The sequence below is a fragment of the Schistocerca serialis genome, chromosome 1 (assembly GCF_023864345.2).
Source record: "Schistocerca serialis cubense isolate TAMUIC-IGC-003099 chromosome 1, iqSchSeri2.2, whole genome shotgun sequence".
Taxonomy (NCBI): domain Eukaryota; kingdom Metazoa; phylum Arthropoda; class Insecta; order Orthoptera; family Acrididae; genus Schistocerca; species Schistocerca serialis.
Window position 1 is genome coordinate 591,744,215 of NC_064638.1, and position 18,846 is coordinate 591,763,060.

The window sequence follows — 18,846 nt, forward strand, 5'->3', positions numbered from 1 at the left end:
AAAATTTATTTGCAGCTCGTAAGTGACCTCAGGGGATTCATTACACTTCGATGAATATGTGCCGTAGCGTGAACAGGGCCCTGAGCCTTAGCAGTGCTATTTCATCTTTAGTTTTCTGCACTGCTGCCTTCTCTTATACTATCCTTTATATCTATCAAAACAGCTCTTCAACTATCGATCTATGTAGGATTAGAATTGAGTAATGAAAACCTGATATGACAAGTTTTAACTGAAAGTGACAGTTTTCATGAGACACTCGCGAAATAAAAAGAAATACCAGCATAATTTTAATAAGACAAAATTTTAATCATCAGTATGTACAAAATTTTCAGCAACCGCAAACACAATTTGGTAACAGTAGAGGCTTTCACCGCAACAGCATCAAAACCAGCCGGTTAGTATACCTAACCAACAATGTAGTCTGCAAGGTCAACCAAGCTTTAATGTTTCGCCGCCTACACGTATAGCGTCGGCTCCACCAAATAGTAACAAGGAAATGGGTACGTACAGAAAACACATCATTTCAATTCCTATCGCAATGCGCCGTATAGCAATGATTATCATGACAGACGTAAAAGTAATGAGCACAGTTTTGAGCGTAACAGTCAGTCCTACCAGCAGCAGAATCATCCACAACAACTGATTATTATGAATAAACAAGACAGTCGGTATCATCCCGAACGTAAAACGTCAGGAAGAAATAACAGAACAGTACAAAAAGTTGAAATGCCACAGCATCCTCCCGCAAATAACAGCACGTCAGAAAGAATTTGACTAGATACAGTACAGGTTGCATCTTCCAGCAACGTAAGCACTACATTTGACACACATACTCTTGTTCACGAAAATGTTATTACTTTTGACGACATACGAGACACTCTTTTGCATGAAAAACCTGTTATTCAAAAAACTATTTCCCACCCTGTCATTGAAGTAAAGATTGGATCATGCAAATTTTCAGCAGTAATCGATTCTGGATCACCTATGTCAGTCATAAATTAAGAAACCTTCAATGAATGTAACAAAGAGAATATTTATCCTACGTCACCATTAGGCAGAAATAAAATAAAGGGAGCAGTATCTAGTAAAGGAGTAGATGTAAAATTTCAGATACACTTATCATTTTGTATTGCAGGTCATACGTTTCACTCAAATTTTTGGATTGTGCCCTTATTGACAACAGACGTTATTTTAGGTACGAATATTCTGGTACAACACGACGCAATTATTGACTTTCAAAATTCCTATTTAATGTTAAATGATGAAAATGTACGGCATTAGAATTTCAGCACTCTTTATCAGCAGAAGAACAAACAATTAATCGGACAGAGGTCATTTCAGCATCACGTAACATAGACTGTCATTCCACATTGTTCACAGATACGTATGTTCGCAACTACAATACACCAGACAAAGCCGACTATGACGTTATACAAACGATTTCTGATAAGGTTAAACAGAGCAGTGCAAATACAGACGACGAACGTAGAGAGCTACGCAATACTCATTTACAGCAAGCTCCAGTTATTGACAACGTCCCTGGTACTATGTCCGGTTTTATGTATGAATTTCAAGTTAAACAGCATGACACATTTAAAGCCAAACATTATCCCAGTCCTTATATCCACAGAGAACAAGTTAAGAAAGTATTACAAGCTATGCTAGACCAAGGAATTATTGAACCGGCAGTTAGTCCGTACATAAACCCGCTCCATATTTTTAAGAAAAAGGATAGTTCACTTCGACTCGTGCTTGATTCGCGTCAAGCCAATGACATGATTATTAATGAAACAGATCGCCCACAGACACTAAAAGAACTTCTACAGAAATTTCATGGTACGGCTGTTTATTCCACATTAGATTTCAAGTCGGGATTTTGGCAAATTCAGCTCCATCCGAACTGCAGAAAGCTCACAGCTATTCTCTGTTTTGGTGACTGTTACCAGTTTTGCAAATTACCTTTCGGTTTAACAATTTCTTCAGGAGCATTTATTCGCGGTTTGAATACTATACGTCCGACAGAACTTAAAGACAGAATCACAACATATGTAGACGACATTCTTATTGCAGAAGCTAACTGGTCTGAACACAATTTGATTCTTGAACAACTGTTGCAAACTTTTCGTGCACATGGACTCACAGTTAATCTTAACAAATCGCACTTTGGCAAAACTTCCATAAAATTTCCAGGACATGTAATTTCAGCAGAAGGCATTGCGCCTGACCGGAAAAACTTCAAGCTTTTCGTGACATTACTGTTCCTACGACGAAGATACAACTACGCAGCTTTTTGGGATTGATTAACTTTTTCCGTAAATTTATTCTTTACTCTGCTTTAGACACCCCTAGATTATGCCAATTGACGGGTAAATACGCTATTTGGTCCTGGGATAGCCAAGCACAGTCTGAATTTGCTAATCTGAAACATGCTTTGTTGAATGCACCACTTTTATCACATCCAGATCTTACTAGAAATTTTTCCATTGCTACCGACAGTTCTAACACCGCTTTAGGCGTACACATTTTTCAGGAAATTGAGGAAGACGGTAATACAGTAATTAAAAACATCGCCTTTGCAAGTCGCATTCTGTCACCTGCTGAACGCAATTATTCTGTTACAGAACTTGAAACATTATATGTTGTATGGGCCTTTTCGAGATTTAGGCATTTTCTTTATGGAAGACACACTACCGTTTACATAGATCATAGAGCTATACAGGTTTTACTTTCAGATAAATTTACACATGACAGGTTAAGCAGATGGAAACTTTATTTACAGGAATTTAATTTTACAATTGCTTACATTCCCGGTACACAAAATATTGTAGCAGACGCACTATCCCGTTCTCTCAGCAACCAAGACATCGCAACCAACTTCTGCCAAGCAAATTTTAGCGTCATGTATATTCAACAAGTCGCATTTGAAAGTTTCATTTCGTCGTCATTACGAGACATAGCACAGGAGCAGAGCGAAGACAACGTATGGAAAGAAATTAAACATCTTTGGCAAGATAGGAATAATGTTACTATGAGAAACCATTACACAGTACGCAATAACATTCTGTTTCGCCGCTCTCACCCTGACAGCAACAATTGTTTAGTATGAATTCCTGACGAACTTCTTAACAAATTAATTTGGTATACTCATTTAAGTTACGCACATTATGGAGCAAGAAAATGTTTTGTTATACTGAGACAGAACTGTTATTTTGCTAACATGGAGAAACGTATTTGACGAGTTTTAGCGTCATGTAAAATCTGCCAGAAAGCTAAAACAGACACGACTTCACATATTCCTTCGTTACATCCTATTGTACCCGTTAAATTAAGACACATGGCCGCTGTAGACATTTTTGGTCCGATTCCCAGATCTAATAGAGGTTTTTGTTACATTTTTGTCGCTGTTGAACTCACTTCGAAATTTGTTACCTTCACTCCGTTACGCAAAGCTACTGCTAAATCTATTTCGAATGCATTTGTAAAACATTTTTTGTTCCTTGTAGGGCATTTATTGAAAGTAATTTCCGACAATGGACCACAATTTCGATCTGCAATATGGACCCGCATGTTACGAGCTAGAAACATTTCTCCGATCTATATATGAAAGTATCACGCTTCTTCGAACCCTTGTGAACGACTAATGAAAGAAATTGGTAAACTATGTTGAATATACTGCCATAAAAAACATATCGATTGGGATACACACCTACTCTCACTCCAGGATGTAATTAACTCCATACCAAATGAATCTACTATACTATCTCCGACTGTTATATTGAAAAATGTTGAACCACCTAACAAAATTAAAGAATTAGTATCCTTTCCTACATCTCGTCGACTACGCCACCATGAAATAATTGACATTGCGCTCAACAACAACAAACGTGCCGCAGAGCGGCGGAGACGACAGCAGAAACAGGTTTGTAGACGCCGTGACTTACACATTGGACAGGAGATATTAGTACGTACGCACTATTTATCCAACAGAGGAAAGAGTAGATGCAGTAATTTTGAGCTTCTATACGCAGGTCCATAATGAATTTGCAGCATTCCTCACCCCAATGTTACATATTACCAGTCCCAACTATTACCAGTATGTAACTAAATAATGCTACAAGTTTAAGATATATTTCCAGTCCTAAATGTACACGTCGAAACTTTGAGAACCATAAAAAGTAAAGGCAATCACCATGTCTCCAATATTAAACCCTTTACTGAATGAACATACTTTATGATTTATCACACTGTAATGCCATTTCCAGATATTTATATGACCACTTACTGATAATGATCGTATTTTTTCGCGGCAAGTGCCCGGCAAGGTAAGGTTAGCAGGTCGCATTTCTTGTCGTTAGACATCAGACCGTGCACATTTTCCACTTTTTGTGTATGTGTGATTGTTTTCCTATCGAAAGTAGAGTTTTTGTCTGTATGCACTATGAAATGCTTAAGATGTAACAAACATCAGCTGATTTTGACATTTTGCCTTATGATATCTCAACATCGTGACTATTTTACATCTTTTGCTACTACATTAGGATACTGTGTGTACATTTTTTGCACTTGAAAACTGTCTAAGTTTTTGACATAATACGTGTTCTGTCTTGCTATGCTGTATGCTTAGTTATATCACTAGAAAGAAGTTTTTATTTAATGAGTATATGATTTAAATGCAAGATATTATTCCATATTCATCATTTTCAGAAAGCAATGAGGTGTAAAAGAAATAAATTAAACAAACCACAGTGGTTTACTCTGAAATGGGAATTTCACCATCGGAACGAATGAAAGAAAATGCAATAACTTGCCATGAAGAGTAAATGGATCAGAATTAACAAGCATTAACCAGAATATACTATACACATCGTATGATAGCAGTCTTGACTAATTATTTTTCTTTCAGAATACGAGGCGATTATTGAAGGCTGTCAGACAGAACTACAATTGTTAATTTTAGTCATGAAATATGCTAGAAGTAAGAAACTCTATACTATGAATAGTTGTATGAAGTAAATGGTAATATGAATATGAATAATGAAGTGTCTATTTTTTGCAGATGATAATAAATGATGATGAATAGTTATATGAAGAATATGGTATTATGAATAATGAAGTCTTTCTTTGCAGATGATGATAACGATGAGGTTTATGTATTTTGTATTAGTTAAGAGATGCTATGTAGTTATTTAAATATTTGTTGCAGTTCCTTTTGACAATATGTCTTATGTCGCATAGTCTAATGACTGAATGTTTTGGGAAAGACAGCTAGAGTACATACATATTAAGTACACATTTCATTACCTGTTAATTCGAAGCTTACTACTTTTCAGCATAATATGCATTTCTTCTTTCATCTCAATAATCCATTTTGTATTTTTTCCAGATGAAGCTTTTCATGCTGTTAATATGCTATAAACACTTTGTTATGAAACCTGTTCTAATACTTGCATTTTTTTACCCATTTGTGTGTATCATTCATAAATGTGATCACATATACTGCCTTTGTTTCATAACTTTGCTACAGCTGGCTCATGACAAATGACGTTATTAATCCTTATTTCCAGCAATAAGTCAAAAGCATATATTTTCATGCCCCAGCAATTATCGATCCCAATGCAATACATTGCTAGCAAAAAAAATTATTACCAGTCCCAACTATTACCAGTATGTAACTAAATAATGCTACAAGTTTAAGATATATTTCCAGTCCTAAATGTAAGGCAAATTTTTGTGATGTATTGATTCCATTATGTCTATGTATTAGTGGACTATAGACCTTGACTAATAGTTACACTGTCTTACGTTTTAAATATGTCTTATGTCACTTACATGGTATCATATATAGTCACTAGCTACTTGTTGCTACACGCAATAACTCTTGTTTTGAATTATGACTTGTGAATAATGCTGAATAATGTTTTGTAAAACTATTTGAATACTTTGTAACTGGCCAATGAGAGCCAATAATTACTGCAATCAGATGAGTTATGAATAGTGTTTTGTAATACTCAATACTAGCTACATGTTTAGTAACTGGCCAATGAATGCCACTGTTTACTGTTATATGATGACTTATGTATAAATGCTATGCCAATAATTCCTATAAATAATATTTGGTTATACTCCATAAATGCTATGCCATTAATTAACTCTTGCTTTGAATGATGACTTCTGAATAATGCATAAAAATGGTTTGTAGCTGGCCAATGAGTGCCAATAATTACTGTAATTAGATGACTTCTGAATAATGTTCTGTAATAATTACTGTAATAAGATGACTTATGAATACTGTTCTGTAATACTCCATATATAGTACAGAAATGTTTAGTAACTAACAAATGAGTGCCAATAATTATTCAAATCAGTTGATAGACTAATATAATTCTATGATGACTAGCATAAGACTTAATGTCCTTCACCTTCTGACCCAATTACCAGCAATTACTGCAATATCCGTATGTCCTGTCCATCCTCATGATCATGGAGCACTATATTTGGTTTGTGCACTAATTCTATGTTAATGTAGGTGTATGGATTCTACCAGAATGTAGTGTTGACATGAAAGTGTCCACCACTGTGACTGAAGGAGATGTTATTATGGTCCTACTGTTTGGTGTACCTAATGTACTACAAAATGATAACATTGAATATTAATACATTTCAGTGTCTTGTCTACACTGATAAATACTTCAGGGAAGAGAACTTCAGATTGTCTCACTTGGTGTTGTGCTTCTGTAGAAAGTTATGGACTTTCAGTGCAGCTATGTGCAACCTACTGTGCTACAACCGTGATGCAATCCTTCCCATTCCTTTCCTAGTTCTTGTAAAATGGTAAAGACATATACAGTGCGTGTGCACTTCATTCCATTTGTTAATAAGATCAGTTGTCCTAAATATGCTAAAGACTTCTACAGTGTGTGTGCACTTTATTTCACTCCTTCATATGTCTAACCCATGTAAAAATGCTAAAGACTTATACAGTGTGTGTGCACTTTATTTCACTCCTTGATATGTTTAATTGTTATAAAACTGCTAAAGAGTCTTACAGTGCATGTGCACTTTATGTCATTTGTTAATATATTTTGTACTCAGTGCGTGTGCACTTTATTTCACTCCTTCGTATGTCCAGTTCATGTAAAAATGCTAAAGACTTTTATAGTGTATGTGCACTTTATTTACTTAGTTCTTTTAAAAAAAATGCTAAAGAGTTATACAGTGTGTGTGCACTTTGTCATTTGTTAATATCTTTCATACTCATTGCGTATACACTTTGTCAATCAGTTATGTTTATACTCTGTGACTGTAGACTTAGTAAACTAAATAGTTTACAGAAAAATTTGTTGCTCATGGCAAGTCCAATTGACTCACCATCGCTGCCAAATTTTGCCCCCCCCCCCCCCCAGTGGAGGGTTATGTAAGAGGTCCATGATTAAGGAATCTGTTGTCAGCACATTCGAGCAGATGTAATTTCGATGGATTGCTCACGCGCTGCCTGCGATATGGAATCTATATGTGAATCTGAGACCAAAGAGCAGTGTTGACTGCAGTAGGAACTGTGTAGCGCTAGGAGTAAGTAGTTGCTAGCGAGCAGTCGTGTGAATGGAGTTGGCTGGGCCAGTCGTGGGGAGCGATGACGGAGCCTGAGCGATATAATGTAAGGTAAAAGCAGCCTCGCGCATATGTAGTATTGTTATCTCAAGTCCCATGTAAATGTTTTTAAAAAATCTCTTAATAATAATCTTTCTCATAAAAAGTAACTTTTGACAATCATTCATTTCAATTTAAAGAATTTACTAATTTCTCCAATCCTTGGTCATCCCGATTACTGAAAAGAATAATCATTTGTTTCCTTTTATACATGACAAATCTATCGGGCAGCACTGCACAGAGCTGCGCAAAAAAAAATTACTTATAGGAGCAGATATATATGAGTTATCTGGCGACCTAATTGAGGTAAGATTTTTCAGTTTATTCAGAATGAATTTTCAGGGCCATGACGCAGCACTGCTGACGTTCTAAATTTACCAGTTTAAATTCACAGTCATTATTGAAAGGTTATAAGTGAGCGACAATTTTATTGAGAGGTTAGTCACATTGTATTATTGGTAGGTTACGGATTTTTTCTGTTGGGAGGTTACACTGAAAGAAATAAATAATTATATTGTTTTTACCGTTGGAAGGTTACGGAATTTATTTTATGTTGGGAGGCTATACTAAATGTCAATGCTAGAATTATATTTTTTACTGTTGGGAGATTATTGACTAAAGATCTTTGGGAGGTTACACTAAATGTGAATATTATTTGTATTATTTTTTTATTTTTTGTGGCGAGGTTACAAGCTTTATTGGAAATAGCTATGCGAACGACTGAAGGAGGGTTGCTGGAGCCTCCACCTTCATTGTGGATTCCACTATCGTAAATCGGAAATGAATAGGGTTCCATAGCTAAAATAGCTTATTTCCATTCTAAAGTATAAGTGGCAATCTTCAGGAAAATCTAGTGCATTAGGAAATCTAAAAACTTTTTGTTTATATGAGTTATTGGTTGTCGTGTCAACATGTAGCCACATCTCCAGTATGGACCTATTTACTGAATATAAATGTTGCAGACTGGTGATATCTTATTTCAGTAGAAGAGATAGAAATAATCTACAACATCTTTAAGTAGCGACATCACGTTCCACAATTTCTGAGCAAGTATGTACCGAGAATACTGTGCTACCTTGGCAGTAATAACATGCTTAGTTCAATGACACTACATAATTCTTAAATGAAATACATTTTCTTGTAATCAGCACCCATTAAGAGCTCAGCATCTTTCAAATGCCTGTAAACTGACAGATGTTCCGTTATTACTACATATTACACATCTTGTTGCAAATATTTATTTATATAGTGTACATATAGGAAACATAAGAGACAATTTAAACACAATGATTAGCAACTTTCAATGAAATTCCAGTCATTCCAGTACCGTATATAAATAACAGTTATTCAAAGAGTGTAAATACATACACAATTCCCTTGTCTTAGGGTGAAACATTCGAAAAAATTAGTAACATTCCTTATTAAAAATCATCATATATACACCACAGCATAACAAATTTTTATTGTTACTGGTAAGTAAAGCTATTAAAACAGTGAGAGGATTAATTTACTAAAGATTAAACCTTGCAGATGAAAATATTTTGCTCATTTATTATTTACACTGTACAGTTCGATAATGAGAATATTATTCTTCTGCTATGGCACTGCTAAAAACATTGTCAGGCAGCTGGAGAAACTGACTTTGGTAGAATACCATTCTCCTGATGAGTTAAAAGAGAGTAGGTTATAAACATACCACAAAATTCAGAAACAGTTTACTTTCTTTGTACTAATTACTCAAAATTAGAAGTGATGATCAAACATCATATTCAATTAAATTTGGGTCTTTCACTCAAATGTGGTGTTTGCTGATTCTTATAAACTGTGTGGGAGTAGAATATGATGTCAGGCATGATAAACACCCTTCTTACCATTATGCTGTAGTTTAAGTTAGCAGTTGCTGTTAGTCCTAAAGAATTTAACTTCTGTTAACCTTCAGAAGCTATGTCATTGACAGTTCGGTTTCATTCTGAACACTTATAGTGTCTTCTATGTTTAGTTATGTCCTTGACACTAAAGAAATTCTTTCGATCAATGTCAGCATGTCCATCCTGTTACAAGAAAAATTTAACATCGTTAAAGTGAAATTAAGTAAATTTCATACGCGACTTTCCAGTTCTTTTTAAATTAAGATTTAGATGGTTCACTGGGGAGTCTGTCCAAACCAAACATGGGTATAGAAGCGAGCAGCCCTGTATGACCCAAGACGCTCTTAACATATATCTTACCAAAAGATATTTCCAATAAGAGTGAATATTTTCTTGATTCCCAGCTGTTCTCTATCGCATCCTGCATAATGTCATGAGAACTGGATATTGAAATAATCATAGATATTAAATGGAAAGGAGAAAATCAACATGTTTTGGAAAAGTTATATCAATATCTGACCATAATTATAGCATAAACCATTTTTGCAGTGTTTCTAGAAACAAAATAGTGAGAAAAATTTTTTCCATAAAAGAAAGTGTCCCTTGAGCATTTTAAAAGGATGTTTACTTTGCAGTATAAATGTGTTCCATGTTCACCTAACTATATATTAAGTGTCAAATAAAATGTTTTGTTATTTTGCCTTTCCTCATACACTAAAAGCGGTCCTATCACTAAAGACGGAAGCATTTGACATTCAACCAAACAGAGATATCATGCCATACATATATTGAAACAATAAAAATTAGACATACATGGTTGATAAAGTTCTGTAAATTTACATAATCTTGCTCTAACTATGCTGATTTCTATAGTGCTCTGCATGTAGCTGATCAATCTGGGCTGATAGTTTTAATGATTATGGTGTTATAGGTTATATGTAATCGATTGTTGGCATTTACAATACCAGCTCTTCGTATGATAGTTGCGAAGAACAATTATAATGAGGCAGATAACAATTGAATGGGCAAAGATAGCATAATTTGCTTGTGAACCAGAGAAGAAGTTTGATGTGCAATATCAGAGAGGAAGATTCCATGCTAATTAATGATACTGAGTGCAAAAAAAGAGAGGAGGATAATCCGAGTGTATCTCACTGAGAGAAAAGAAAATGTTATTGTGGAATACATGTTGCAGGAAGCTTAGGAGCAATAGTGAATGCCTGACCAGTGTGAATTAATGAAGGGTGTGTGTTGAAAAGTGTGGCAGTACTTCTTTATTCTAAAGTGCAGTGTTACTGGATTTAAAAGTTTTTGTTCTAATTGGTTAAGACAGGTGAACGAGTTGAAGAAGTTTAATTGGTAATGAGAATAGAGTCCATAAAGTAATTGATGATGTGTTTCTGTTGTCAGTCAGCGACTGTTACGCAGCTGATGAACTTGAGAACGATATCGAAGATAAAGGTAAAGATTTTGCAACAATAGCTGTGAATCTTGCTAAAGATTTCGCAACAATGGCTGTGAATGTTATGTAGGATGTTGACCAACCTGATGTTGAATATTATGTTGATGCTTTTATTAGTTACTGTGTTTCAAGTGACGTTGGTAGGTTGGTATTTCTGCTTCATATGTAAGAGTCACAATATTTCCGAAAGAAAAAAATCATTGTATTTGAAGTTTGTCAATATGTCAGAAGCAATGTCCCCACTGATGATAAGGTAATAGGGAAAGTGGGAAGTACAGGCGGGAAATGTATATGAAGTTGAATGTATATGTCGCTGCACGAATGAAGCAGAGGCTGCAATACGTATTGCTGAGCCAACAAAAAACACTATTCACTGTCCACTATGAGACTGGATGCCATCTGCAGGCGTTGTGGGCAAATGGCGCGATAAGGAAAGAATACAAGCATGGAAAAACGAATGGAGAATCACTCGAGTGATGACACGAACTGCAAATGGGGAAATTCACTGAAATAAGCGACATGCACAAAGGGCACAGTTTCATGGCGCGACACCTAAAACGAGCATCTCAGTACATGTGAGGGTAATCGAATGTCGCTTACTACTAACGTGAACATCAATGAAATGTGGGTGAAGAATGTTGAAACCATGAGTAAACAACAAGGGTTTGGACGTTCATGTCCCATCACAGAAAGTGGAGGCTAGAAGCTGATCGGTCGATGATCTGACAACAGAGAACATAAATTATGTAGACACATGCATTTCAGGACACACCGTTCAGGGAAAGCTCGTGAAAGTGAGGCTGCGCAGCAGACGACCCCTATACGTTCCCATGTTGACCCGACGACATCGTCCATTTCATCTATATTAGACACGGAGTCACTGAGATTTAGTATGTCGTCCGACCAATAACGTTTCAGGTTACATCAGGCTGTGCCCGAATAGGCCATCATCCAGGTCAACGATTACTATAAACAGGCACGCTGCAACTATGTGGCAGTATTATACTATGTGTAATTTCGTGTAATTTCGGTTTTACAAACGCCTTTTCATTTTGCAAAATGTGGTAAGCACTATGTTGTTGCATGTAGTAATCCCGTCGCCGTTCGTTTGTTTTCGAGAGAGTTTGGCGGCGAATTTGAATTTGGTTTACTTTTATCTCTCTCTTTCTGTGTATATAAATGTGTGTACGTGTGTACGTGTTTACGTGTATGTGTGTGTGTGTGTGTGTGTGTGTGTGTGTGTGTGTGTGTGTGTGTGTGTATGTGGGTAAACATACAGACGGTCCTGCATAAACATATAATGTAAAATCACGGTAAGAACAAAAACTGTCTTTAGGCCTCCCTTTGATAGATCAGTTACAACCTAAAATATGCCTTCACTTTTTACAGTTTTCAATAAGCAAAACCCACTGATGTTGGCAACGGGTGCCGAAAGCTGTTTGGGGAACAAGAGGAAAAGAGTGTTTTTGCATATAGGACTGAACCTACACACAATAATTATAGCTGCAAACACGAAAAAAATACAAGAGCTGCTAATTGAAATGGGTGTGAGATCTTCACATGACAGCCGGCCCAGGACATCCGACTTGTGTGGCAGTTATCCGGAAGGACCATCCTGCTGCTCGGAAGGCTACAATTTGACCCCTTTTAAACTCACTCAGCCGGCTGTAGGTAGCTCGAGTGTATCTCCATAAATTATAATGGTTGCCTGCTTGCACCATACTGAGCCTTTTGGCTGTGGTTATTCCCTATTATTTAGTAAGGGCAGATGGTGCTCTAGTGGCTGTCACTATGCTATCTGTTGGCGGACGACGCTGAAACCTTATCAGTATATCCACTGTCCTCCAGGTGGCATGTGCCACCATTGGACCAGAATCGACGTGGTCTTTTCAGGTTTACTATTTTTTTCCGGCGGTGTACATAGCAAGTAGGCGTAGAATGGTTGAGTTCCTCCAAAATCTGCGACGTAATTCTGTTGTGATGGCATAACCACGCGCCTTATCTCCTCCCCCCTTCCCCCTCACCCCCTCTTTTCTTGGCCCCAGGAGTCCATTTATTTTGCAATTACAAGACTGCCGAGCCGTTAAATGAGTTTATTTGGGAAACTAACATCTATCCGTTTCCACCCCTGCACTCTACTCTGTAACTGAGTCCGCTTAATGTTAGGCAAAAGATGTGGCAAATGGTATTCTCCGCTAAGCAGATATTGCACTGAATCACATGCGCATATAAATATATTGTCAGGACCTAGCAATATTTACAAACTAATTTGTTATGTGCAAGTAAAATGACTCGTTCCACACCATTACGAATAATTGTACAAATTGCCATGGAACATGAAACTACCGAAGTAACATTTCCTTAACAAAATTTCTCAAGTGTTGTAGATCGTGGTAAAACACAGTGAGATAAAATTTAGCATTTATCGGAGTTCAGGACACGCGCTTGAAAAAGTCTGGGGCCAAAGGTACACGCTTTAAGAAAGTAATTACCTCTTCCTTGGTAGCAAATGCACGGGTAAGCCATTTCGCTACTACTAGCTGATCGACATTCTTCCAGCTGCTCGAGAGGCTATGAGGTTATTTAAGAGCTCCAATAGGATCCAATAAATTGTAGAGATACTGCTGTGTGGAGGTTCTTAAGAAGTCTCGGGGGTGGCTCATGGCCACCATAGGTGTCCTAAGCGCCTGTATGTTTTTCAGATATGAAGACATCATTGACCAGCTCTTCAGCTGGCAAAAATTTCTTAAACAGAAAAAGTCGATGTGTAAGATGATATCTTCACCCACTGTAACACTGAAGACTGACATGCGTAGTTGAAGAACCTCATCTCTGTACCCCTGTAGGTTAGCAGAATATCTCCTAACGAGAATACTGATTTGAGGTTTCGTAGGCTCATGAGACATCATATCTTTCCACACCAGAATATCATTGCCACAAACTGACTTCATTCACTATGTAACTGTTATTGTACCGGCTAACAATTCCATTCCATGATGTAGTTTCTTCAAATTGCAAGGGGGTGGTGGGCGCGGAAAACTGCTTATGTAACCAGCAGTACATCTCCACATATTGACGGTAGATACTCAGTGATTACCATTCTACAATAGACAAGGCCGTCACAGCACTGGGATGAACGGTTCACACTACATCTAGCACGTAGATCGACCTCTGTGACCAGTGGTACCTCCTTAGACATCTGTACGCTCTGCAGACATTCTTTTTGAGGACATTGTTGACCGCCACCGTGCAGCTTCGGCCGAAGTCGGTCCGGTTACGCAATGGTAACGTCGATTAATTCGACAACGTACTAGCGCACAATTAAAATGCACTGTGTCTTATAACCGTAGCCAGATCCTTGTAATGGTATCTTGTACTACATTAACAGTTGCTTATGCCGTTGCCGATATCTGACCCACTCAAAGGGTACAATGAATGTAGTATGAGAACTTTAAGTTGTTAAGAGCTGTTGAAACTACAATCTATTGGCAACGGATGTCCAGAAACAACAGCGGCACTATGAGTCTAACGAACCGTCTTTCAATATCTGGGTGTCTAATATAAGTAGGAATATCTCATATCAAATACAGGCAAGACGTCTCTGTTATGGGCGGTAATCATCACTGTCATTTGTACTTGTTCCTCATATTCGTTCTTTGTACGAGTATTATCAGATTTTGCCTATTAGGCTGTGGGAAACTAACGTATAAGCCAAATATGACATCGACGAATGAGAAAGAACATTTGTTGTGCCGTGTGATGGGATGATTCTCAAAGACGTTTAATTATAACGTAGATATGGAATAATAGACTGTAAAATTTTTATTAGAGGAGCTGTGTAGGTTGCTGATGCACACTTCATTGCAGTGCTCCAGAGTTTCAAGAAGTTCCTAGGCGAGCACTAAGAGAATACCTTGAACTGGTCGTAAAATATCGTTGTATTTCGTATGTAGAGGCTGCATCATATTCTCCTTTAGATAAATCTACTTACATCAATGTTTTTGCTTTTACTAGACTCACCTACATTTTGACTGTTCTGTAAAATACCCATAGACAACTTTCAATTACTTTTCTTTGGAGTAGACATATTTTCCATTCGTGAGTTACGTCAAATGGAATTTGGAGAAGTCTGACTCGCTACGTTTACATACGACAAATCTCTCGGAAGACGAAAACTGAAACCGTTTTTCGCTGTCACGTTTACATTTTAAGGCCTGAACCGGATTTGCTACCCCAGTCAAATATGGCGTCTGTAAATCAGCTGTTCCTGTTTCTCATTTAGTCGGTGAGATTGCTACGTCTCTTCAGTTAAATATTAGAAACAGACAGCTTCACGCTCAGTGTAATACTTCTACTTCTCCTTTACTGTGCAAAAAGTCACTCTTTCTATATAAGTCGAAATTTTTTAAAACAAATCGTAACCTGACAGTCCAAGCACGTTTCAAAAACGGTTGTGCGTTTACATGGTAGTGAAAATCGAATACGGCAAGAAGCGGATTTCCAAAATGGATTTAGGAGTGTCTACATGACCAAATAAAAGCGGTAGTGGGTAGTCGCTGTACGCAATCCGGTTTTGGGATCTCCTTCAAACATAGTAAGTGCGTCAGATATTGTGAACGACGTGAGTAGTCTAGCATTTCGTACTTCAGGTATTTCAACTTGCTCAATGCTAAAACTTCTTCTTGAACGGGCAATTCCAACGAATAAGGATTTTCTTTTTTTTTAAATTTGGGACTCTCCATTTGTATTCTAAATCTTGTTGGCCCAGAATATTTGTGTAGAAGCCATAACATCGATTTCACTCTTTCGAAGGTATTACTCAAGAATAATTGCTTTTGCATCCTCTAAAGCAATGATCATAAGCTTTCAGGCATATGGAATCGATTGTGCCTATTTTAGAGTAGCACCACTGGCTTCCACCTACTTCCTTGCCGGCTGTTTCGTTCTAAGTACAGAAACAAATGGGTGCACTAAATAATTTGGTTCTCTTCAAAATAGTCCAGACATTGCTAAGAAATTTACTTTCTCATCTACTTTTCTGGCACATCAAAAACATTTTTCTGTATAACTTGTCATGTTATATTCACCCTCTTTCTTTCTCATATATATATCGTGTTACGTATTTTACAGACCTTTAGACAGTTGTCATCCAGTATCCAATATTATGTGCTTTTTCAAATGTGGCTATAGTTCTGAGAGATTTGCGTGGACCGTTATTAGGAACCATTTGAATTCTGTCAATCATTCTTAATTTTTGAAAATGGATAGTAGGCTTCTTATACAACCTCCATTATTTTTACTGATATTCTATTGACGATAGCCTTCCAAGACAGAGAATTTTACTACTGCTTTGTTTTCAATTTCTTTATTTGATCGAACAACGCACAAGACGATTAATTTATAATTTCAATAGACAAAAATATTCAGGAGCTAACGTTGACTTTCCGCTTTTGTTACTTCACAACGTGTACTAATGCTAGATAATCAATAGCCCACTGATATAAACGCCATCCCCGTACGCCACCAGTAAATTTCTCTCACGAGCCAATTTGTTGGTGTACAAAAACTTTGTAAGTGAACATGTTCCGGTTACCTGCTGACATCAGATTACAGCGTTCAATAAGTCGTTAATAGGTACCTCAGAACCATCGCGAGTGTGAAGCTTAGATTTCGGAACACAATAATTTGTCGTTGTCTTTGTAGTCCCCTTACAAATGGCGTTTTTTTCAGGTTATTACTTTCTGTAGGCAACAATGTATCCTCCTGGCTTCTTGCGGCCATGAAAGATTTTACAGTTACGTTGTGCATTTAGATGAAAAAACCTTACATTCAGCAACTATATTAAACTGATGGAATTTATGAGTTTCGAGGATACAATAATTTGGTACAATCCTTGTGTATAAAAGAAATATACCTAAGCTGAATATGATTTGCGTCATCGTCCCTTGTTGAGTTAATGATTATTTCTTTCTTAGTGAATAACCAACTTCACAATAGGTAAGACTCTCCCAACTGTCTTCCGGACACTGTAACTGTCCGCAAACGTGTTTTGTCAACCGGATATCTGATAGAATATAACTACGAATCTTTCAACAACAGATGTTTGTCGTAAATTTCTTTGATCGTTCAATAGCTGATGTAAGCAATAGGTTATTCCGAATTCTGTGTTTCCTTATTACATTTGGAGACTCCAAAATTACGACGAATATCTGACTGGTCTATCAGAAATTAGAAACTCAAAACTGATCCTCATTCTTCTTTCATATGAGGCCAGGTTTAAATTTTTATTTTATATTTTTTGATTATTCTTTTCTTTCTTTTTAGTAATTCATTCAGAAGTGTAATTGGTTTGGTTCCCAATGATTAGTAACGCTTCCTTGTTTGATAAGTCTGAAAGCAGGGTGCAACACATAATGGGACGTTGCAAGTTTTGCATTGGTATCTAGTTCTCAGTGCGCTTCCTATTTCGTGCAAACAACGCATATGCACATCGGCGTACTTTTCTGCGGATGTCACTTACAATAATAACGGGAAAATGTGTCCCTGTAAATCGCAGAGGATTCTCGTCATCATATCGCCTTCCCCTTATAGCTTTTTCCCGTTCTGTAGCATATTTTTCTACAGTCAGAACGTGAAAGTAAGCGAGTGCCCTGTTACCGACCAACGGAGAGCAAGAAAATTTAGAATGCACAAATACAGAATGTTAAAAAAGCATATCTTGTACCATTTCACAGTCTTACGCACTGTTCCCACTGAGCTCAGTAACATGTTACAACGGTCACCTGCACCCTTACTCGAATTGTAATCTACAATACACTCCAGGTTCTTTATTTTTTCGCCATTATTTCTGTCAGTTTTCTCTATTTCAATCATTTTTGTTGTGGACTTGTAGTCAACATGCACATCTCTCACTTACCACTGTACTTTACAGCAAGGATCTTGTCAGTGGACCTAAACTAAGTTTCTCGTCGTTTTAATTTCTTCTGCAGTTTTGGCATGTTGCGCCTACTCTTACACAGTGCCACATGCGCTGTTCGATGGTTGTGAAGCCAGAGGAACAGGTCCTGGCTGGAGTACCAATTATCGACATATAGATATGACCCTGTCCAATAAGGACGTCGCCACTTTTCTCTAAATTGTGGAACCCAATTTCTGTAGTTGCGCCTGTATATAGGCTACAATAAAATCCAAAATATTCCCACTCTGACAGCCACGCAGTGCAAATGTCTTCGCTTGGTTGGAATAAATTGCTTAAAAGATAATAATCGTCATTTGAGCAGCAAGAGACTTTAATCCATAGAAAGCTTGTGGTGTGGACTAAATGAATTACGAAACGTCTTAGGAACTTTTTCAACAATCGTCCAAATTTTAAACAGACTGTCGTCTCCAGTACTCGCAGAGTTATCACTGAAGTGTATCATTCTCAAAAGTAGTCAAAAACAGTCTCTAGACATAATTTCGCTGAAAACTGATGTGTTCAAAAGTGTATCTCTGGGCCTATAACTATTTAATTTTAACTTCTTAGGCCGGCCGCTGTGGCCGAGCGGTGCTAGTCACTTCACTCAGGAACTATCTGGGTCGAGGGATTGAAGGAGGAGGTCCTCAAACCGGGCCCACACGTTCATCCGATTTGACTTCTGCCATTTTTTTCCTGTGGGGATGGCTAAAAGAGAGAGTTTATATGGATTGCGAACAACTCCAGATGGTATTCGACAGCGAATTCGCATTGACTCTGCAAACATTAGAGCAGAGACACTAATAAATGTCGGACTGTCGTTCAGACACTGAGTTTCAGCATACATTTGAGACAACGGACAACATTTCTAACATCTGATACTTTGAAGCACTTTTAACAGGCCAGAGGACTAA